This window comes from Ranitomeya variabilis, chromosome 2, assembly GCF_051348905.1.
Source record: "Ranitomeya variabilis isolate aRanVar5 chromosome 2, aRanVar5.hap1, whole genome shotgun sequence".
NCBI lineage: Eukaryota > Metazoa > Chordata > Amphibia > Anura > Dendrobatidae > Ranitomeya > Ranitomeya variabilis.
Genome location: NC_135233.1, coordinates 1,087,175,394 through 1,087,199,710, shown reverse-complemented (window position 1 = coordinate 1,087,199,710; position 24,317 = coordinate 1,087,175,394).

Genomic DNA, 24,317 nt, shown 5'->3' with positions numbered 1-24,317 from the left:
ACTGCTACTGATTCCTCACCATATATGTACAAATGGTTATTCTTCCTACGCGTTTCCTCCCCAATGGAAGGGATTCATCAGGGGAGCAAAAATAGAACATTTTTTAGTGGGTGTGGATGGACCCCGCAGTGGCAGGAGCCCTATCTATCAAATATGATCAGTTGTGTCACAACCCATTAGAGATAGATGGTACCATCTATCTGAATCCCTTCCATTGGGGAGGAAATGCAAGATGGGGGTCACAGGGGGTCGGTGCATCACTGAAATGGTGGAGGAGAAGAAAAGTAGAAAGGAGTGGGCGAAGGCCTGTAGCGATGCTCCGGAAGGGGGCAAAATGGAACACCAACTAACCTGTGGGATGGTTGTGTGGTTTTGATAAGGAGAGGGGGTATGACTTCAGAGAGGATGCACACACTAGGTATATTGTCTATGTGAACCACTGCTCTATCGGCAGACATTACCGGCCCTCTCACCTTCATAGTTTACAGGCCAGTGTGTGGGGGAGGTTTCCGAAAGAAGATGAGCCCAAAGGAAAGTATGGAATGGCTGTCTCTCTTGTGAAAATGGGGTCGGACAAAGAGGAGAAGACCCAGGAGGTGAAACCATTGCCGCCGTGAGAGGTGTTCCTTATTGCTGGTCCCCAGGATGGTGGACAACTGCCACTGTACCAGGTTGTATGCCCGGCTGAGTCCTCTGATGAAGGAAGGTCAGAATCCTGCTCCCCATCAAAGAATCAGGAGCCACAGGAGAAGTTACTCCAAGTCTGCCAGTCCCTGTGTCCAATCCTGTGGTTGTCTATGTGGCTCAGGGTGACCATTCAGCAATTTATGTCCGAGAGGAGTGGCCAAGGAGAACCTGGGTCTAAGAGGAGTTCTATGTGAGTCGGAAGCTGGAGAAGATAATGTTGTGCTTGTTGCACTCCCATTCCTGGGATAGTTCAAGGCTCCAGAGTAGCAACAACCAGCTGACCAGCAGTCCAATAGTCCGGGACTCTGCAAAAAAGAAGACTGCCTAGTGTCAGGACTCCTGGGTATAACTGCTGCGCACCAAAGCAAGGGAACTGAGAGCAGAGCGCCAGGGAACTCACCAGGTAGCAAACAGGACCTGAACCACGTGACAGGGAAGGAGGTGGTTGAGGGTGGGGCCAGACGCCAGAGTGCAGAGGAGACAATGTACACTGGAGAGTAGATAAATGTCCCAAGATCAAACCAGGAGATAATAGTAACCAAGGATGAGGCAGAGGAATAGTTGGAAAGGGAGGCAAAGGTCAGAAAACAGCAGAACAAACAAGCAGAGTAAAGCACGGAGCGCAAAGCAAACAAATGCAAACCGAGCACACACTCAAGGGGTCAGACACAGACTAAACAAAAGTATAGCTGACAGGGAATCCTAGCCTGGAGTGAGTATAAATACCCCTCCCAGATCCAAAGAGAGGCCAGCAATATTAACCAAGAGAGCAGGACATGAACCATGTCCTATACCATGACACCTAGCCTATGGCTGACTTGGCCCCTGTTCATTAAATTGTACATGTTCTAGATGGCCGAGGACAGCCTTCAGTTTACAATAGCCTGGGGATGAACTACTACTGCAGTGTTTTTTTATAGTGCCTACAGTGCTTTTTTTCTGCTGGATTACAAGGCGTTACAGTGGATGGAGGGTCCCACACCCTCAGTTATGGATTAAGCCACATCCAAAACTAACACTGCACTTTATGGCCTATACTCCTGTCCTAAGGACTGTTGATGAGCTAATGAACTGTATTTCTGTCTTATGGACTGTGTCTTCAAATTAAAGGACTGTGTTGCTATTGTTCCGGGTGCTTACCGAGAAGGACCAGATATACAGTCATATGAAAAAGTTTGGGCACCTTTATTAATCTTAAGCTTAATGTTTTATAAAAATTGTTTTTTTTGCAACAGCTATTTCAGTTTCATATATCTAATAACTGTTGGACACAGTAATGTTTCTGCCCTGAAATGAGGTTTATTGTACTAACAGAAAATCTGCAATCTGCATTCAAACAAAATTTGACAGGTGCATAAGTATGGGCACCCTTATCATTTTCTTGTTTTAAATACTCCTACCTACTTTTTACTGACTTACTAAAGCACTTTTTTTGTTTTGTAACCTCATTGAGCTTTGAACTTCATAGCCAGTTGTATGCAATCATGAGAAAAGCTACTTAAAGTGGCCACTTGCAAGTTGTTCTCCTGTTTGAATCTCCTCTGAAGAGTGGCATCATGGGCTCCTCAAAACAACTGTCAAATGATCTGAAAACAAAGATTATCCAACATAGTTGTTCAGGGGAAGGATACAAAAAGCTGTCTAAGAGATTTAACCTGTCAATTTCCACTATGAGGAACATAGTAAGGAAATGGAAGAACACAGGTACAGTTCTTGTTAAGGCCAGAAGTGGCAGGCCAAGAAAAATGTCAGAAAGGCAGAGAAGAAGAATGGTGAGATCAGTCAAGGACAATCCTCAGACCATCTCCAGAGAGCTGCAGCATCAACTTGCTGCAGATGGTGTCACTGTGCATCGGTCAACTATACAACACACTGTGTTTTTTTTGCCGCCATGCATAACGCCTTTTTGCATTACCAAACACCTCAATCTTGGTTTCATCAGTCCACAGGACCTTCTTCCAAAAAGAAATTGGCTTCTCCAAATGTGCTTTTGCATACCTCAGCCGACTCTGTTTGTGGCGTGCTTGCAGAAACGGCTTCTTTCGCATCACTCTCCCATACAGCTTCTCCTTGTGCAAAGTGCGTTGTATAGTTGACCGATGCACAGTGACACCATCTGCAGCAAGTTGATGCTGCAGATTTCTGGAGGTGGCCTGAGGATTGTCCTTGACTGATCTCACCATTCTTCTTCTCTGCCTTTCTGATGTTTTTCTTGGCCTGCCACTTCTGGCCTTAACAAGAACTGTACCTGTGTTCTTCCATTTCCTTACCATGTTCCTCACAGTGGAAATTGACAGGTTAAACCTCTGAGACAGCTTTTTGTATCCTTCCCCTGAACAACTATGTTGAATAATCTTTGTTTTCAGATCATTTGACAGTTGTTTTGAGGAGCCCATGATGCCACTCTTCAGAGGAGATTCAAACAGGAGAACAACTTGCAAGTGGCCACTTTAAGTAGCTTTTCTCATGATTGCATACACCTAGCTATGAAGTTCAAAGCTCAATGAGGTTACAAAACCAAAAAAAGTGCTTTAGTAAGTCAGTAAAAAGTAGGTAGGAGTATTTAAAACAAGAAAATGATAAGGGTGCCCATACTTATGCACCTGTCAAATGTTGTTTGAATGCAGATTGCACATTTTCTGTTAGTACAATAAACCTCATTTCAAGGCAGAAACATTACTGTGTCCAACAGTTATTAGATATATGAAACTGAAATAGCTGTTGCAAAAAAGACAATTTTTATAAAACATTAAGCTTAAGATTATTAGGGGTGCCCAAACTTTTTCATATGACTGTATCTTAGACTGTCACCAGATTAATGGACTTTGATGGGTGCTGTTCCAGGGTCCTTACTGAGAATGACTGGATCGGCTTAAGAGACCGTTGCAGCTTAAAGAAGAACATATTCCAGAATTTGCCAAGTTTAAGAAAGTATTATATATTCTGTGGTAGTGTGTTTGCCTTTGGTGTTTTACAGCTTCGGATGGCCTAGGACGACCATCATTAAAGAAGGGGGAAATGTAAGGAAGTGGACATGTGAGATTCTAGTGAGGAGTCTGACGTACCTCATGCAGTGAGGTCCTCATTAGTCAGTTAAGAACTGAAAGTAGCTGTGGTCGGCCGTAGTGTTACATCTTCTTGACCCGTGCGTCTCCCAAAATCGTTTGCTGGATTGTCATGAGATGCAAGAGTGTGAAGTGCAGGAGAAATGAAGTGTCATTAAATGTAACCGAGAAGTGCTGCTTAATGCAGGGGAAACCTTTTTAAATAAATGTGCCTATTATCTGGTGTACACAGTTGCTATCAAGTTCATGTTCAGTAAAAAGAAGTTTCTTGTTGGACTTTGGTCTCCCTTAGTTCGTTCTCTAACATCTGGTCCTGGCCTGCCTGATATAGCGGCACCGTGCAGTCTGCAGAGGGATATCGCCCATGTAAGAAGAGCACACACAGTCTGGACCCCCATTTTCATGTAGCATTCCAGGGCGTGGAAGGCGAGTACTTCGTCCACAGCTACCGCCGCATGCCGCGTTACAGTGGGTAAATATCCTGTCCTTTTCTCCAAGTGGTGTATTGTCTTGTCATGGAGAGCCAAGTGTAGTATTCTGTGTATCTAAAGGCCAAAATAAAGCAGTTGAGGGTGAGTGGGCAAAGCCGAAAAAAAACATTTTGGTGCACCCTCTGCTTCTTTATTGCAGAGAGAAAAGGAGAAAAGTGTAGAAAATGAGCAATTAGGATTGTTTTGTTGTTTTTATGGCGTTTTGCCTTTGGATCAAAGCTGCAGGATCATAGGGTGAACTCAATGCACCTGTGTAGTTTATCCTAATCAACTATGTAACCGTATATCATCACTAGGACTGCTTTTTAAGGTGGATTTCGCCCAGAATTTTGCCTGAAAAAGCACCAACAAACTGCTGCAAAAAATGAACATATTGCACATATTCCAGGTTTCCGAACCATGAAGCGGTTTAAAGGAGTAACATGTTCATTCATCAGGTTGCTTCCAGATATAAGGAAAAAGATGCCGCAAAACCGACAGCAAAAATTACAACAAAGCCGCTTAAGGAAAACCCCTTCTATCCACTGCATAATGGCTGGTGGAGGTCCTGGGACAGCTGCTCTTTCTTCTCTCATTTTTTATGTCCCTTTAGTTACTTCTTATTCTATAACCCACAGGCTCCCCCCCAATCACTGACATTTACAGCTACGTGATGAAAGCTCGCGCTTCTTCAGCTCCCATCATAGGATCAGTCGTCAGCAGGAATGTCCCTTCTTTACAATACATCTGTCGGATTACAATAATGACAGGTCTCCGAGTGCAGACGGAGGCAGATTTTCAAGTCTGACGAGTCATAAAACACAATTAGAAGGAAATGTTTTTTATGTGAAGAGCCTTTGATATTGAAATCTTTAAGCCCCATGCGCATGGGAGAATATAAATAATAGTCACCCTTTATGTCTTCACTAACAGGGATCTGCAAGCAGACCCCAAAACACTGTACATGCAATACTAATTATCACCACAAGAGGTCACTTGTTCCAAACAAACTTGTCACTTAGTTACAGTATAAATATACAAAGTAACAAACTGCTAACAAATATTACATGTTGTTAGTATTTAGCATACTGTGCTTCTTGCCAAAAGTGTGCCCTGGTGCGGAAAACCCATTTAATAAAAAAAATATTGCAGCTCAGTGACTTCTAACAAACTTTGCTTTATTGTTACATGCTGCTGCAGAACTTCTTGAAGAGTAAAACTAGCCATTAGTTCTTAGGATAGTGCATCAGTATATGTGAAGTTTTACTTGCTGCACTGTCAGATGACACAGGATTATGGAAACCATTTTGTAAAATGAACGGCAGGTATACTGTATAAAGTCAGTGAGAATGATTCATGCACATAGCTATGTAATAACATGCAAGAAACTGTCTCCTGATAGTCATAGGTTGGTACCAAGCGCCCTCTGCTGTTCATTTTGAAATTGGTTTGCTCAGGAATAGATTCCATGGCTTTAGTTAAAGTTTTCTTTTTTCGGTCAAAAATGAAATGAACCCAGCTGCTTCATACTTCTGAATGCTGGTCGAAAATAAAATGCTTTTCATTCGTATTCTCCATTCTGTCTGTTACACTGGTGGATTTGGACACACTGCGCCACCTTGGAGTGGTGTAACTAAGTGACTACCGGGTATTCACCAGAGCCTCTGATGGTGAGGATAGTCTTTGCCGCCGGCAGTCATCAGGTGCCACTCCAGGGTGATCCCCAGGTCTCCACCAGCTGACCAAAGAGTCAGAGACACGGGTACGAAGTGCAGGTGGTCGGCAGCAAAGACGTGGTCAGACAATACGGGGTCACGGCAGGCAGCACGGGTTCCATGTATGTAGCCGAGATCAAGAGCGGAGAGGTCAGGATAAGGGCTCGTTCACACTGGCGTATAAATCAGACGAGTGCAATGTGAGAAAACATCGTATTACACTCTGACCAATATTATACGGTGAGTCAGTGCTCATCTGCATGTCTTTTCTCGGCTAAGATCGGACTGAGAAAAAAGAATCGCACCTTGTCTGCAAGAATCGGATCACACTCACCAATGCAAGTCAATGGATGCGAGAAAAAAAAAATCACACGGTACACGGACCATGCATATTACATCTCAAATGAAACCTGACATTTCATCAGCCAAGTACAGTAAATTCGCAGCCCGAACTGTCAGAATAGAATAAATGAGATATAGAATAGATCGATAGATAAATAGATAATATGTCAGTGAGATATATAATCAGTGCTTTGCGTGTGTAGTTTTTTGTACTTGTATTCAGGTAATAATAATAAAGAAATAATTCAATTTAAAAAATGGTGTGGGGTCCCCCTTATTTTTAATAGCCAGCTAAGGGAAAGCAGACAGGTGCAAGCTGGTCTTATTAGTCTGTGAAGGGGCCAATAAACATGTAGCTTCCGTGGCTATTAATATCAGATCACAGCTGTCTGCTTAGCCTTCACTGGTTATTAAAATGGGGGATCCTAAAAAAATGATGTGGGTTCCCCCCTATTTTTATTAACAAAAGACAAACAGACAGCTGCAGGCTCATATTAATAGGTAGGGAAAGTCCATGGATAATTACCCCTTCCAATTGTAATAACACCAGCCCTCATCCTCCCCAGAAATGGTGCATCTATTATATGCTCAAATTATAACGCTTAGCCTCAGCTCTCCCTGATTGCCTTGGTGCATTGACAATTGGGGTAATGGTTTTGGTGTTGATGTCAGCTGTGTTATGTCCTCTGGCTGACATTAAGACCAGGGGTTAGTAATAGATAGGCGTCTGTCAGACACCCCCATTACAAGTCCAGTAGTCAAAAGAAACACACACACAAAGGTCCTTTATTTATAAAAATCACTCCTCGACAATTCCCCTCTTTCACCCATTTATTGCCATTAAAAAAATCAACACAGTCTGTCATAATCCAAGTGGAGGTTCCGTGACGATCTCTGTCTTCTTCGTCCAGTGTATGGAACCCTATTCAGAGAACGCAGCTCCACAGACTTGAGCAGCAGCCGCTGCCAGTTCTCACGATGCATAGAGTGAAAACCCGGCAGCTGTGAACTGAGGTGATGTCAGTAAGGTTATCGCAGTTCACAGCTGCTGAACTGCGATAACCTTACTGACGTCACCGCTCATCACAGCAGGTGAGTTCTTATGCTATACAGTGTGAGACCCGGTAGTGGCTGCTGTTCCAGCCTATGGAGCTGTGTACTCTGAACGGAACTCTATACACTAGATTTTATTATGGTAATAAATGGGTAAAAGGGTAATTGTCGGGGAGTGCTTTTTACAGAAAAAGGACTTTTGTGTGTGTTTCTTTCTTTTGACTATGGGGTTAGTAATGGGGGTGTCTGACAGACACCTCTCCATTACTAACCCCTGGGCTTGATGTCAGCTGACATTACACAGCTACCATCAACCCCAAACCATTACCTTAATTGCCAATGCACCATCAATTGGGGTAGAGCTGAGGCTATGCACCAGATTTATTAGGCTGGGAAGGGGACAATATCCATGGACCTTCACAGCCTATAAATATCAGCACGCAGCTGTCTGCTTAGCTTTTGCCTGTTATTAAAAATGGAGGGACCCCACGTCATTTTTTTAGGATCCCCCATTTTAATAATAGCTATCTGCTTAGCCTTTGCTTCTTATTAAACATAGGAGGGACCCCACTTAATTTTTTTTTCAAGGGTCCCCCTTTTTAATAACCAATAAAGGCTAAGCAGACTGCTGTGAGCTGATATTAATAGGCTGGAAAGCTCCATTGTTATTGTCCCCTTCTCAGACTAATAAGATCAGCTCGTAGCTGTCTGCTTTCCCTTAGCTGGTTATTAATAATAGGGGGGGGGACCCACAGAGCTTATTAAATATCTATCTCTTTGTCTCTATCTATTTATCTATCTAATGATCTATCTACATCTGTATGTAAGATTGCTCTATTAGGTTCATAAACTAGCTTGATGTTAAAAAAAAAAAATTGAGAAAAATTGCATTATACTCCCATGACACCTCACATGACACTCATCCTACTTTTCTAGAGCAACATTGGACCACTTTTTTATATGCTAGTGTGACTCCTGCCTAAATGTGTAAGCAGGAGAGACAATACAAGATCACACTTTATAGGAATCTAGACAGAGACTGAAAAAGAACCTTAGAGCAGGAGAGGAGTGGTGGGAGCCACCTATTAAACCCCCTGCTGCTTTGGGATTGGCCAGAGAATCTCACCTCTGGAGGACACGATGGGGTTAAATGCCTGCAGAAAGTGACTGTACCTCTCTATAGCCAGGAGGAGACTTACCAGCAACAAGAGGGTGCAGCATTGTTGGAAATGTTACAAGAAGCAGCTCAGCGAGACATCCCGCAACTGGGAAGAGCAGAACGTTGGCCACAGCGAGTAGCGCGAGTTGCCAGTGTGATACTGTGGTTCCGACAGTTTGTCACGTCAGATACAGTTTGACCATCAGATACAGTGTTCTCTTTATCCGGTCACTTAACAACTGATCTTGTCACTGTTCTATTTCTACATTGTCAACGGGTGAGTCATGTGAATATACAGTATAAGTGAGAACTTATAGGGGCCTGCACATATATTTTAGGTCAATATGATACGAGGAACATCTAAAACTAATGCATACAACCAGCCATTGTTTAGCAATTGCATGCATGAATCCAGCTTTATAAGGATATTGCCTGGATCACATGCAGCGCCCCAGAGTCCTGTTCGTTGCAGTAATGTTGCTCTTCCACCAGGGGGAGTTATATTACGTCTGATGGTACTAAAGGAGTTCACCTTGCCAGGTATCACAAGTCACACACTACACTTCACACTTCTGTCCACCAGGGGGAGCCATGCTCCTATCTATTAGGGCACTCTTCACAATAGGGTAAAACTGGTGGGTTGGATAGAAAGTGAGTGAGACACTGCCTGGGTCTTGACCCAGAGAGTTCCTGTCAGGCAGACAGGGGGAAAAGGAGGAACATCGGAGCTGCAGACAGAGGGTCCCTGTCAGGGGTGGGATCCTAACAGAGGCCTAGCACGAGACAGAAAGTCACGGAGCTGCGCCTGCCCCACGTGCGGCAGCATCCTAAGGAAGGACAAGAAAGGAATTGTGTTGTGGAGAGTGAGAAACGAAGTCACAGCACAAGGAGATAATACCGGGAGGAGTTCTGCCCCGAGATCGGCAGCCTCCTTCTGAGGCGCGTAGCCGGTGGCCGGAATACCGAGGAAGTAATAGACTCTACGCTTTACTTCAGAGACCGGCAGGACAGTCAATTCCAAGTTGGCTGCCCAACCTTAATACCTAAGAAGACACGGTGGCAAATTGTGGGAGAGGGGCGTCTCTAGGGTCCCTATAAACAAGCCTCAGGCCATCAGTCATACGGGTATGTCCTATCCATACCATCTGGGGGACCGAGAGGAAGAAATAACATCTAGAACATCTACAAAGGTTGTGAGGACTATCCCATGGTGCTCAGCAGGGAGGTACTACAACATACAGGCGCTAGTAGGAAGGCACAGATTTCCACCTGGATAAGGGAACTCTGGATTTGCCTTCGGACCCGCCGGACTCAGCCAGCCCTGTGAACAGTACCCTGGACTGTGGATGCTGAAGCCTTCAGTAAAAGGTAAAGAGACTGCAACCTTTGTGTCCTCGTTATTCACTGCGCCTTACATCGTCCATCACCAACACCTACACACCTGGGAATATACTTCACCTGTGGGAAGGTATACCATCTAGCTGCCATAACATCACCCCAGCGGACCCCTAAGCAGCGTCGGTCACCCTGACCGAGTACCACAGGTGGCGTCACGAACACCGTACAAACTACACCTTTAATTGGGCACCCCTCAAAAGGGCCACGGACCGGGTCGGGCCACCGTGACATACCCCGAACCGAAGGACCCGGTACCAAGTACCCCATTGCCCTTAGCGTGGGGGCGCTACACACACATAATACAGACCTATAGTCCACAAGCATGGCTGACTTTTGGGCATCACCTAACCATCATTACAGATGCACTCCTGCTCCTCCTCCTCACATCAAAGTCTGTATCCTCTTAATATATGGCAATCATCATATTATACAGCACTGCGTACTTACAATTGCTCATTTTGCCTTTCTACCCAGATTATTGTTCTTTTTTTCATTCGGTCTATGACATCATATGATTAAAACTGACGAGCTGAATCCTTCTTGGCTCTATGTAGATCAATTTTCCCTGCGCGACTCATCAGTCACTGCAAAATTCTCTGGAGGGGGGGAGGAATGGAGCAGCTTGGTCAAGAGCTGAAGAGGGAAATGACAAGTGCAGGGACAAGAAACAGACTTCCTGTTTCTACATAGAGCAGATTAAACAGAAGAATTATCTGGGTAGAAAGCAAAATGAGCAATTGTAAGTACACAGTGCTGTATAATATGATGCTTGCAATATATTAAGAGGATAAAACTTTGATGGGTGTGCTGTTTTAAGGGTAGCACTGATGCATAGTCATTACCTGAAATGTTAATTTCAATTATGTAACAGACTGATTTAGACACTGTACAACAGTATTAGTAGGTTACTATATGTATAGAGCGGCTATTCAATTACAGTACTATTGGCGCAATGTCTGGTGGCTTTTTGGCATTGCATGGCGCTGTTACTAATGCACAATACTGTATATTAATTTTGCAGTGTACTAGTGGAAGCATTTGATACTTGATATTTAGACATACCTTGGTTATTTGCACAATGCATCATATAATAATAATAATAATAATTTTTTATTTATATAGCGCCAACATATTCCGCAGCGATTTACAACTTATCATATGGAGAAAGGTCCTTCCGACGATTTAGCATAAGGCACCAACCTTTGCTCGGATTCCAAGATTTGCCATGTGTATGTAAACCTTGAAACTGTATGGATCAAAAGCTAAGAATGTACATATTCATAAGAAGTAAATGTGACACTGACACAGCCGTAAGACAGGAAGTCAGAAGTCAGATACCAGGAGGGCTCATAGTACAGAGGGGCAAGACAAAGACGTCGTCAAGTCAGAGTCCGGGGTCAAATGCCTGGAGTAGATAAAAGGATAAGAGAAATGGATAGTCAGAGGCCAAGTCCGGGGTAAAGAACCTGAGATCAGAGAGCGTCAAGAGCAAAAGGGATAGTACACACACAGTCAAGACAAATTCAAGATCCGGCAACAAAGATCAGGAAATCGGACATATAGTACAGAGCACACACCCCACTAGACAAAACCACAACTGACAATGGTCTGCTCATAGTCAGATGAAGCAAACAAGGTTCTACCCATGCCGGCAAAGTGGGCAGAACCAGCGTGCACCTTGGAGGTGCCAAACTATTTACAAGAAAAGTCTTTGGGCAAGCATTGTCCATTACCGCAATGTCCATTTTTAAACCTGTAACAAAGATAAGCAAACAATTCAAACATGTAACAGCAATTATTGACACTTTTAATCCCTGTAACGAGCTGGGATTTGACCTTCGGTACTACGAGTAAATCTGCGTAGTTCCTGATCTACCATGTCCGCTGTTACTGTAGTGGACCCACTAATGTGTGTACTATTTGTAGGTCTGCATTGTGTAGGTAGATTGGGCAAGAGTCTGCATCTTCTTAGATACACCATAGGTCTGACAGATTCACCAATAGCAGAGGGTGGATTCTCTGGTTCCACTGCTGGGGTGACATTTGCTGCGTGAACCTGTTAGTGCAGAGTCTCTTCTGGTTCAGGATGGTCTGGAATCACATTTTGTTCTGGTATTTCCAGCTGGGGAAACGTCAAGACAGGTATCACGATGGCCTGATGTACTTGAGTCCAAGACTGGGGAAAATCTCCAAAAACAGTGTGAATTCTCTTTTCTTCTTCTTCTATGGGTAGAAATGTTCCTGGATCTGTTTCTTTGTTCCTTGGTTTATCAGGGCATTTCTTGAGATGGTCTCTGGATACTGCCGTTGAAGTTTCTCCTCCATCTTTGCTGATAAGACAGACTTTAGTATTGTCAAAGTTAGACGGCAAGATGGTATATGCTTCTGTTTCCCACTGATCATCAAGTTTGTGCATTCTCCTTTTACGCTTTAACACTTGTTCACCTGGTGACAAGGGAATTACAGGGGCACGTTGGTTATAGTCTCTCTCTTGTTTTTGTCTGACTTGGGATAGACTTCTTTCGATGCACTCTTGTACTTGGCGGTACTTTTGCTGTCTTTCTGTATCCCAATCTGCATCAGTTGAGGTATTTTCTGGGATTAGGACTCCCATGTCTTGATCAACAGGTAGTTTGCTGGATCTTCCTCTCATCAGGTATGCTGGAGTACAGTTGGTGGAATTCACTGGAATGTGGTTGTACAAGTCTACCAAGTCTGGCAACTTTTCTGGCCATAAGTTCCTTTCCTGTATAGGTAAGCTTTTCAGTAGGTCAATCACTACTTGGTTCATCTTTTCGCACATTCCCTTGGTTCGTGGGTGATACGGAGTTGTTCTGATCTTTTTGCATCCGTACAGGTTGCAGAATTCTTGAAACACTTCCGCTTCAAAGGCTGGACCTTGATCAGTAAGGAACTTTGATGGGTATCCGTGTGGTCTACAGAAGTACCGTTTTAAGGCCTTGGCTGCTGTTCTTGCTGTCAGATCCTTGACAGGTACAACTACCAGGAATCTGGAGTAGTGATCCACGATGGTCAGAGCGTAGACATAGCCTGACCGGCTTGGTGTTAGCTTCACGTGGTCTAAGGCCACCAGTTGAAGTGGCTGTTTGGTGACTGTGGGCTGTAGGGGAGCCCTCTGGCTGTCACGGTCCCGTCTGCTCAGGCTACATGGGCCACACTCTCGACACCACTTTTCGATGGCTTTTCTCATGCCAACCCAGTAGAACCTTCCACGAAGTACACTCTCCAACTTCTTCCATCCGAAGTGTCCTGCTCCATCATGGTACACTTCCAGAACCATTGGCGCATCTTGTCTTGGGACTACTATCTGCCAAACTAACTTATGAGTGCGTGGGTCGAAGTTTCTTCGGCACAGCTTACCATCATAGATAAATAGTTTGCCTTTCTCCTTCCACAGTTGTTGCGCCTCTTGTGGATCATCTGGACCAAGGTGTGAACTGGCCTGTGTCAGTAGCTTTTTGACTAGACGGACCGCAGGGTCTCTGTCCTGTGTCTCTGCCCATCCATGGTGGGGCAATGGGTTCAGCGTGGCTTCTGGCTTGTTTCTGTGCCTGTTCCTCACATGATGAGAATACTGAGTTGCCTTGGGGCGATGGAAAGCTGGCCATTCTATTTCTTCGAGTGTTTCCGAATCTTCTCCCATCTCTGGCAAGTTGGGCATTCTGGACAATGCATCGGCATTTGCATTCTTCTGCCCTGCCCTGTACTTGATGGGGGAACTCCAGCTTAAAGGAATTGTAGTTTTCAGGGTTCCTTTCAGTGGGACGAAGTTTCCTGCTGGCGTAGGCGATTACCCTTTCTTTGCCTTTCTGGACCTGGGACAACACGGCTCCTAGTCCCATGTTGCTGGCGTCCATGTACAGCACAAACGGTTGGTCATATTCAGGGTAAGCCAGTACCTCATCTCCCGTCAGAGCCAACTTCAAACCAGTGAAGGATCTCTCCAGTCCATCGTCCCAGTCAAATGGGGTATTCTTACCCTTGGTTTTCTTGGATTGGCCCACTAGCAGGTCTTGTAGTGGCACAGCTTTCTTGGTGAAGTCTTTGATAAATCTTCTGTAGTAGCCTACCAACCCGAGGAACTGCCAAACTTCATGGAGATTGCTGGGCTTCGGCCAGTCTCTGATCACAGTCACCTTATCAGGATCTGGTGCCACCCCTTCGGCGCTTAACACATGGCCCAGGTACTGCACTTTGGGTTTCAACAGATGGCATTTGGATGGTTTTACCATTAGACCAAAGTTAGACAGAGCTTCGAACACCTCAGCCAGGTGCTCCAGATGGTCCTCATAAGTCTTGGAGAAAACGATGACATCATCCAGATACAGCAAGACGGTTTCAAAATTCTTGTGCCCAAGACAGCACTCCATCATCCTCTGAAACGTTCCTGGGGTGTTGCACAGTCCGAACGGCATGTAGTTGAATTCACAGAGACCCATCGGTGTGGTGAAGGCTGTCTTTTCCTTATCTGCCTCTGCTATGGGAACCTGCCAGTACCCACTGGTGAGATCCAAGGTAGAAAAGTAGTTAGCAGATTTTAAAGCAGCTAGTGACTCTTCTATCCTAGGCAAAGGGCATGCATCCTTGTGTGTAATGCGGTTTATCTGCCTATAATCTACACACATTCTTATGGTGCCGTCCTTTTTCCTGATGAGGACTAAGGGAGCTGCTCAGGGGCTACAACTATCTCTGACTACCCCAGCCTCCTTCATCTCTCGTAACATATCTTTGGCACACTGATAATGAGCTGGAGGTACGGGACGGTATCTCTCTTTAATGGGTGTATGATTTCCCGTGGGGATATGATGTTGAATCCCTTTTACCTGCCCAAAATCTAGGGGGTGCTTGCTGAATACCCGCTCATACTCATGGACCACCCTGTAAGCCCCTTGTTTTTAGTGTGATGGTGTAGAGTCAGTGCCCACGTGTAATTTCTGACACCAATCTTCCATTTGTCCTGCAGAGCCCTTGTCCTCCACCTGGTTGGACGGGACCAAGGGTTCTGTTGCCTGTATCACATTATTATCGACAGTAAACAGTTTGGCAATTGTAGCATATTTGGTTAGGTGCACCTCTTTCTCTCCACAGTTAAGGACACGTACTGGCACCCTCCCCTTGCGGACTTCAACCACCCCTCTGGCTCTCAGGATTGTGGGCCTACTATCTGAATACACCGGTTCTACCAGGGCCTGGTAGTCTTTACCTCTGAGGCCTATTGCTGCCCGACACCATATTAACATTTCACTCATGGGGGTATTGCGATGGGGATTGAATCACTCACTGTGACATGGCCAATTTCTCCACCAGATAGTTCTACCTGCTGTCTCTGTACCAGAGCTCTGATTTCTTTCTGCAAAACACGTTGCTCACTGGAACCAGCAGTTTCAGCCACCTGTTGTAATAAGACAATAACCTCTGCAAGACAATTTTCTATGACATTAGTACCAATGGTCATCATGGGGTTACGTTCACGTCGGTCAATATCAACAATCACCATTCGTTGGGCCTTCAATTCTACCCAACCCACCTTAATGGCGACCTCTTTGTATCCCACTTGTGGTAACGGCTGACCATTTCTGGCTACTATGGTGAAATCATCATCAGGGCCACGAGTAATGTCTGTGTCAGCCCAATAACATTTATATAGAATGTAAGGCATAGTTGTCACCTGAAAACCAGTGTCCAACAAAGCGTTCATGGGGATGCCGTCGATCACAATTGGGAGAACAGGCCGTCCTCCCACGTATTTGGCTCGCTAGTTGTTTGGGCCTGGTCGTCCTACTCCTGGGGATTGGCCCTCTGCGCCAGGGGCTGCTCGTTTAAATGACAGTATCTTGCAATGTGGCCTGCCTGATTGCAGCGGCAGCAGATGGGTCGTCCGTCCTGATGATAGCGATCGTCGTCTCTTCCTCTGGTCGGCGGGATCCTCTTCTGTCGTCGCCAGGGAACATCCTCCGGTCTGGAAGCCAGCTTGATCTTCACCTCGGAGGCCTCCTGTAGGGACTGCATGGTCTGGGCTAATGCAGCAAAGTTCTTGGTCAGTTCCTGCATCTGGAAGCGTAGTCCTGCGGGAGAATCATCATCAAGGACCTGGGCATCAGCCTCAGCAGGGACTTGAGGGTCTGGCGCCACCTCCTGGTGGTATCTGAGGGCTGGACGCCTAGGAGGTATTGCACAGCTGGTTGGAGATTCGTGCAACACCCAGATGATGTTGTCCTTAAATTGCGCAAAGTCTAGGTTAGGGTCCTGCAAAGCCAGGATACGTAATTGCGCCCTATGGGTGGGGGACAGGAGCCCCTCAATGAACTGCTCTTTCAAAAGTTTATCTGCATCCTGTACGCTGTTAGGGTCTACTTGATTAAAAGCCCAGAGTGCCTCTTGCAAATTAAGAGCATAATACTATACTATACTAATACTATACTGTCTTGGGCTTCTTGTTTACACCTGAAGAACTTCATTTTTATCTCTGCAGCGGTGTGGGTGTCAAAAGTAACTTTGAGCTTAGCAAAGATCTGCTGCACAGTCCCTTTATCCACCGCTGGCCAGGATTTCACCTCCCTCAGGGCTGCTCTGGACAGTTGGCCAGTTAAAATGTTAATCTTCTGATGTTCTGTCAAGGTATAAACTTCAAACAGGCTACAGAGTCTTTCTTTAAAGTCATCTAATGTATGCGATTCTCCAGAATATTGTGGGAGCCAGGCTGCTCCTAGTATGTATGACATGGACAAGGGCATGATGGCCGCTGTAGCTGTGGCGGTGTCTGGCCGGTCTATGGGAGCTGCGGCCTTGACTGACGGTAAGGGGACTGCTGCTGCATTCTCCGCGGGGCTCAGGGGCGTCACTGGGCCTGCGGGCACGTCCGCTGCGAGGCCAGGGGGTGCTATTAGGTCTGTGGCTGCGACCGCCGCCAACTCCCCTTCCGGATTAGACATGGCTCTTTCCCCTCGCTAACCTGATAGATGCCAGCGTCTCCTCTTGCGGCTCCGCTGTATGACGTCTTCACTTCCGGCGTTCCAGGCAGCAGGGCGGCACCCATTCTTCCTGCTTCACGCTCTTTTTGGCTAGCTCCGCCCATGAAGGTATGTCTCCTCCCCCTCGCGCTCCACGCGGCGTGGCAATGGCGGATTTTGGCTGCAATTTTTTGGCGGCAATGCGCAATGCACAGTTTTTTAGCACAAATCAGTTAGGCACAGTCTTTTAGGCGCACATGACCCGATTTATGGGGTTTAGTAGATCCTGTTCGTGATGCCAAAATTGGATCGCCCCCATGGGGCCATGGGGTACTCAGTACCGGGTCCTGCGGTTCACAGGGGGATGTCACGGTGGCTGACCCGGTCCGTGGCCCTAGGACGTCCCTGTAAAATGGAAAGGTCTTTAAAGGGAATGTTCGTGACGCCACCTGTGGTATTCGGTCAGGGTGACCAACGCTGTTTTAAGGGGTCCGCTGGGGTGATGTTATGGCAGTTAGATCGTATATCTTCCCACAGGTGAAGTATGTCCCCAGGGCTTCCCGGTGTGTAGATGGTGGAGGTGAGGGGCGCAGAGAAGAACGAGGACACAAGGTTGCAGTCTCTTTACCTTTACTGAAGACTTCAGCATCCACAGTCCAGGGCACCAGATCACAGGACAGGCAGAGTCCAGCCGGTTTGGAGACAAGTTCTTAGTCCCCTTGTCCAGGTGGAAATCAGTAGCCTTCCCTTGCGCTGTGGTGGTGTAGTCACTTACTGCCTATGGCTTCACATAAGGGTCTCACAGATGTAATGTCTCTTTCTCTGTCCCCCATAGTCGGATAGGACAATACCCGTATGACTGGTGGCTTGAGGCTGTCTGTAGGGACTCTAGCACACCGCGGCCTCTAAGGGGTGCCTCTGTGATTCCTGGGTGTAGGTGCGGACAGGTAACTTGCAATTAGCTGTCCTGCAGGTCTCTGGAGTAACACATAAAGGTCCTTACTCCCTCGGTGTTCCGGCTACCGGGATTCTGCACCTCAGAAGGAGGCAGCCTGTGCAGGGCTGGTCCCCCTCTGGTATCCTCTCCTTTGCTCTGACTTCCTTCACGCTCACTGCAATATGTTCGGCTTTCTGAGTGTCTCTTCCCAGGAGCTGTAGCACTTCAGGCTACTCGGCTCCTCGGCTTCCTTTCCCTCTCTCTCTGACAGGAACTGAACCTTTCCCTCCAGATCAGGATGTTCTTATAGGGGTGTTCACTAAAACAGGCTTAGAGCTCCCCCTTCTGGTCTGGAGTGTGAACATGTTGCATGCATTGTGTTACCTGGATGCAGTTATCCTTCATTGCCTCCAAACGTAGCATCACTCTCCCCGAGAGGAAAGCAATACCACTGCGACGACCGGAACATTGGGGCGCCGCATGAGCATGTATTCTTAACCGTGATTTTGTTCAGTTCTCGGAATTCGAGGCGAGGATGAGGACCCCATCTTTATTTATAACAAAGAAAAATCCAGCAGCCAAAGGGGAGGAGGAAAAGATGAATATGACCCTTCTGTAAACTTTCACTCACATAATTTTTCATGGCGGTACGTCCAGGCCCAGATAAATTATACAGTTGAGCTTTAGATAATTTGTCATTAGAGACAAAATTAATAGCACAGTCATAAGGATGATGGGGAGGTAATGTCTCCACCTCTTTTTCTGAAAATACATCTCCAAAGTATTTCAGGTACCCCAGCAGACCCTCCAGACTAGCAGAGTATACTTATACAGAACTCCGATATTTCTCATTACAATTGTGGCCCCACTTAACAATCTCCTCCTTCTTGCATCAATAACAGAATTGTAGATGAGCAGCCATGAAAGCCCCAGAACCACCCCAGCAGGTACTACCAAGACAAAACAGGAGATGTATTCTGAGTGAAGTGCTCCTACTTGAAGCGTGAATTCTACAGTTATCAACTTGACAAAGTTCTGAAGTAGCTGTGTCTTGTCAATCGCAAACATTTGAATGGGTTTTTCCAGACTAACTGTCCCTAATCCTAAACAGAGAATCAGTCCAGAATTAATAAAGTTATCTGCAGTCTTGCAGTCAATGAAATCCAATGCTGGCAATACCTGGTCATTGAAAGTTAAAACATTACTCTATCTGAGGAGAAAAGGGTACATGGAAGTCTGAGCAACCTCCTTGACTATCACCCAGACTTAGATGTTTCATGACTGCTTGCTTGCTTGAGGGCAAGTTGAAGCGTCCTTCAAAAAATGTCCTCCAAGACCACAGTAGAAGCAGAGTCCAAGATCCTGTCTACGTTTTTCCACATCAAACCTTTCCGCTGAACCTCCATTGGCTCACAGGTAAACGGGCCTGTGAATACAAGGCATCTCCCTGCCCACCATGCCTCTCACAAATTCTTTGGTCCATCTGTATGGCCTGGGTTATGGCCTCCACCAAAGAACAAAAGGGATCATGCAGAGCAAGTGTAAGAGTGGCGGACGAGACGTGGAACAAGAGTGGACCCTCTGGGTCACGGCACTGATGTTCCCACGGGGGAGCGGACCTGGAAGACCAAGCCCTATATAGAGATCATAAGGAGCAGGCCCGAGGGAGTCAGAAACGGCAACAGCTGGAACCAAGCGGGATGACTCAGGAAGAAGGGAACACAGGACAGAACTCTAGTGTAGACAGACAAACAGATCCGAACAAGAAAGTTAGGAAGAACCAATTAAACTGAATGGGTCAGATAATCAGGCGTCGCCAGAATGGTGGAGCCGCCTGATATACCCAGTGCTGCAACCTGATTGGGACGCAGGGGCTGCTGGGAGGAAGCAGAGAGGGTTAAAATGAGAGAGGAGCGTGCACCCGTGACCTATATGGAGCAGAAACAGGTCAGGAAAATGAATGAGAAAGAGCACCACGCTGAAGCCCCCTAGTGGCAGAACGAGGGGACGGGGGATCAGCGTGGCGCCTGGAGCGAGGAGGAGAAGGCAGGACAGGAAGCAGAGGAATCAGCGGCAAGATGAACAGTGCGGCGGGGAGGAAGCAGAGCAGCGGACCCAGGAGCGGAACCTGCAGCAGGCACGACCACAATGGAAGAGGAGACGGTGCGCCACGGGGGCGGTAAGTAGATACAACAGAAGGAGCAGCAGTCGTAACAGCAAGGGCATCTTTCATGGATTCAGACAGACCTCTATGAAATTGGCAATTAAGAGCCAAATCATTCCACTTCACATCAGTTGACCACTGTTGGAATTCAATACAATAGCCCTCAGTCTTCAGCGGTGCGGCTCCCCTGTGTCAGGTTCATGATCCCAGTCTCAGCGACCTGGATTCTGATGGGTTCGTCATAGATAACCTCTAAGGCATCAAAGAAGGCGTCAACCGAAGACCGTTCTGCAGCTTGTGAGGACAAAGCAAATATCCAAGTCTGAGGGCCGCCCTCGCATTAGAGACCTAACTATTCCCATTCGCTGGGACTCATCCCCTGAAGACAGGGGTGATAGGGTAAAAAATCACACTCTGAACTGGTATTTCTCACCGAAAATGTATAAGGAAGGGCCATTACAGGTTTGTTGGAGACCAACTGAACATCATAAGATGCAGACATCGTAGTCTCTACTGGCAGTGAAGAGCTGTGGGGAGTTTTCATAAAGCTAGCCATCTTCTTTTGCTACAGGGACTATGAAGATTCAAGGTTCTGGTGCTTTTCGACCAGATCTTGAATCACTAGCGTCAGATGGACAACATGATCACCAAGTGTGTGAATGGGATCCATGGTGGCAAAAAATAGTAAGGGTCAATTGTAATGTGATCCTCAGTCACTACTCACAGATAAGCCATGAGACAGGGTATTAAGGAGGTCCAAGGTCAGATAACAGGAGGGCTCGTAGTACAGAGGGATAAGACAAAGGCGTGGTCAAGTCACAGTCCAGGGTCAAGTGCCAGGAGGTTAAGTCACGGTAAAAGGATAAGAGAAACTGATAGATGATGATAGGTGTTGCTCAACTGTTAGTGATGGTGTGCTCAGAAGTATGACAAGAAGTCGCATTAAATAAAATAAAAACTTTGGCACCCCAAATTGCAAGTAAATGAAAGTTTATATGTAGACTTGTATTACAGACATTCAGATTAAGCCAACATTTCGGCCCATATGTGGCCTTTATCAAGGTAAGTCTGTATGGTAGAAACACAAAATACAAAAGAAAAAGTAAAATAAAGAAAACAAATCATATGGTTTAACTATACTGTAATTTGGTTTAACAGTAATTTAAATGGAAAATATGGAAACTGCTAAACATAAACATCATATCTAGATCAAATATGTACATGCCCAATACAAGAAGGTTGATGGAAGCATGGTAGTCATGAGTAGCTTAGAGAAGGAGGTGCTGGAGGGTATGCGGTGGGCTCCAAATAGAAGCCAAGGGGAGCGTTGTGTATTAAGGGGAAGATCAAGAATGAAAGAGGAAACAAAAAAAATGTGGAAGGGAAAACGACAAAAAATAAGGGCTATGTGTCCTTTTCCCTTCCACATTTTTTTTGTCCGGGCTCAGGTACCTAACGTCAGTAAGCGTCAAAAGCAAAAGGGAAAATACAAACATATAGTCAAAATACATCCAAGATTCGGCAACAAAAATCAGGAAATGAGACACAGAGCACATAGTCCACTGAGCAAAGCTACAACTGACAATGGTCTGCTCATAGCTAGTCAGTTAAATAGCTAGCAAAGTATTAAGGCCAAGAGACACCTGGAGGAAAGCCCGCAGGGTAGGCCGGATTCAGCAGCAAGGCTATCAATCAAAATACTGACAGCCCAACATGTCCCAGCCTCACATTGGATGACTGGGCTGTCACTCACCATAGTGACAGGCCGGACACTCCAGATCCTATAGGGCAGCTGAGCTGTCAATCTTACCGTCACTAGGACACAGTGAGTGATGACACTGTGACAGTAACCAAGGAGGTGTAGAAAAGCCAAAAAAAGGACTAATATAACTAAAATCAATGTGCAAGGAAGATACTGAACTTTGCTGGAAAAAGAAACTTAGCACCTTCCCTTTACCTGAAAACGCTGTAGGAAAGCAGAAGCGGTAACTACAAACTTTCTGTTCCTTGTTACCCATATAGGAACACATGGAAACTGGTTATGATTAGTGTATTTACATGTATAAAACATCTAAAAGACTCCCATGACACAATCATGGGGCATAAGTGGCTTAAAGGGAACCTGTCACCAGAAATAACTCTGTTAACCTGCTGATATATGGTTAATCCACATCCACAAGAAAGAAAAATGACCGGCACTGAAAAAGCTGTGTGATGAATGAAACAGTCTGTGTGTGATCTTAAATGGAGTGGACGAGCTTGGTTTCCCATGAGACCTGAGTGGTGCTCAGCATATGAAATCCATTATCCAACAATGTGAGTAGAAGAAAGAAGAAATGCAGCACTCACCATCGGTCTTCAGCAAAACTTGTGTCCTTTATTTAGCAAATACAGCCATCACGGACATAACGCGGCATCGGCAGGAGTGTGCAGGGGAGCGGGAGAGTGTAGAGACGGGACGACGGCAGTTTCGCGCACAAGCGCTTCTACGGGTCCATGTGTGGATATATGGTTAATCTGCAGGTTAACAGCGTTATTATTATTATTATTATTATTATTATTTATTGTTATAGCGCCATTTATTCCATGGCGCTTTACATGTGAGGAGGGGTATTCATAATAAAAACAAGTACAATAATCTTAAACAATACAAGTCATAACTGGTACAGGAGGAGAGAGGACCCTGCCCACGGGGGCTCACAATCTACAAGGGATGGGTGAAAATACAGTAGGTGAGGATAGAGCTGATCGTGCAGCGGTTGGTTGATCGGTGGTTACTGCAGGTTGTAGGCTTGTCGGAAGAGGTGGGTCTTCAGGCTCTTTTTGAAGGTTTCGATTGTTGGTGAGAGTCTGATGTGTTGTGGTAGAGAGTTCCAGAGTAGGGGTGATACGCGAGAGAAATCTTGTATGTGATTGTGGGAAGAGGAGATAAGAGGGGAGTAGAGAAGGAGATCTTGTGAGGATCGGAGGTTGCGTGCAGGTAAGTACCGGGAGACGAGGTCACAGATGTATGGAGGAGACAGGTTGTGGATGGCTTTGTTCGTCATGGTTAGGGTTTTGTACTGGAGTCTCTGTGCAATGGGGAGCCAGTGAAGGGATTGACAGAGGGGAGAGGCCGGGGAATAGCGGGGGGACAGGTGGATTAGTTGGGCAGCAGAGTTTAGAATAGATTGGAGGGGTGCGAGAGTGTTAGACGGGAGGCCACAGAGCAGGAGGTTGCAGTAGTCAAGGCGAGAGATGATGAGGGCATGGACTAGGGTTTTTGCAGATTCTTAGTTTAGGAATGTACGGATTTGTGAAATATTTTTGAGTTGAAGTCGGCAGGAAGTGGAAAGGGCTTGGATATGTGGTTTGAAGGAGAGATCAGTGTCAAGGATAACCCCGAGGCAGCGAGCTTGTGGGACTGGGGAGAGTGGGCAGCCATTTACTGTAATGGATAGGTTCATTGGGGGGGTCACGTGAGATGGGGGAAAGATGATGAATTCTGTTTTGTCCATGTTAAGTTTCAGAAATCTAGCGGAGAAGAAGGATGAAATAGTGGACAGACATTGAGGGATTATGATGCTGTCTGGCACATGCACGCAGCCGAATGCAGTTAGGAGAAAATTATCTTTATTCTCCATGCCAGCATTCGATATTCAGTCATTGGGGCGGGGACGGCGGCGGTTCAGTCAATGCTCTGAGTATACAGTGTGGCTGCTGTAACCGCGCTCACAGCTCTGATTGACAGCCAACCGCAATGTAGAGCCCAGTTACAGGAAATGTCCTCAGAAGCATTGTGGTACCGTGCTGGAAAGCATGGACCACTTCCTGCTTTGTTGCCCCTTCAATACAGAGGTGTACAACAGGATGGGCGCTTCCATTAGCCGGTCTCGGCTGGTCAGTCTCTCCTATGCGGAATGGGCCTATGGAGCTGGTGGGGTCTGGGAATGTGGGAGATCAGGACTCTGCCAAGGAATCTCCTTGACAATAGGGTTCTGTTGACCCATTTCCAGAGGCCTCTGGTGCTCAGGGACTGCCCAAGTCGGGATCTTGGGGTGGGTTTGCATCTTTTGAATTCTATCAGGATCTCCACAAAGTTTTCCGACTTGTCTTGGCGCTGCTTCCATGGGAAACTGTGTGTGAGGGACAATCTGAAGTGTAGGAGCTCTGAGGACAGGAATTGTCCTCAGGAGCATTGTGGTACCTTGCTGGAAAGCATGGACCACTTCCTGCTTCATTGTCCCTTCGACAAAGAGGTGTACAACAGGGTGAGCACCTTTATTGGCTGGTCTCGGCTGGCCGGTCTCTCCTATGCGGAATGGGCCTATGGAGCATTCGGAGACCTTGGTGGTCGGGACCGCTGCACCTTATTTC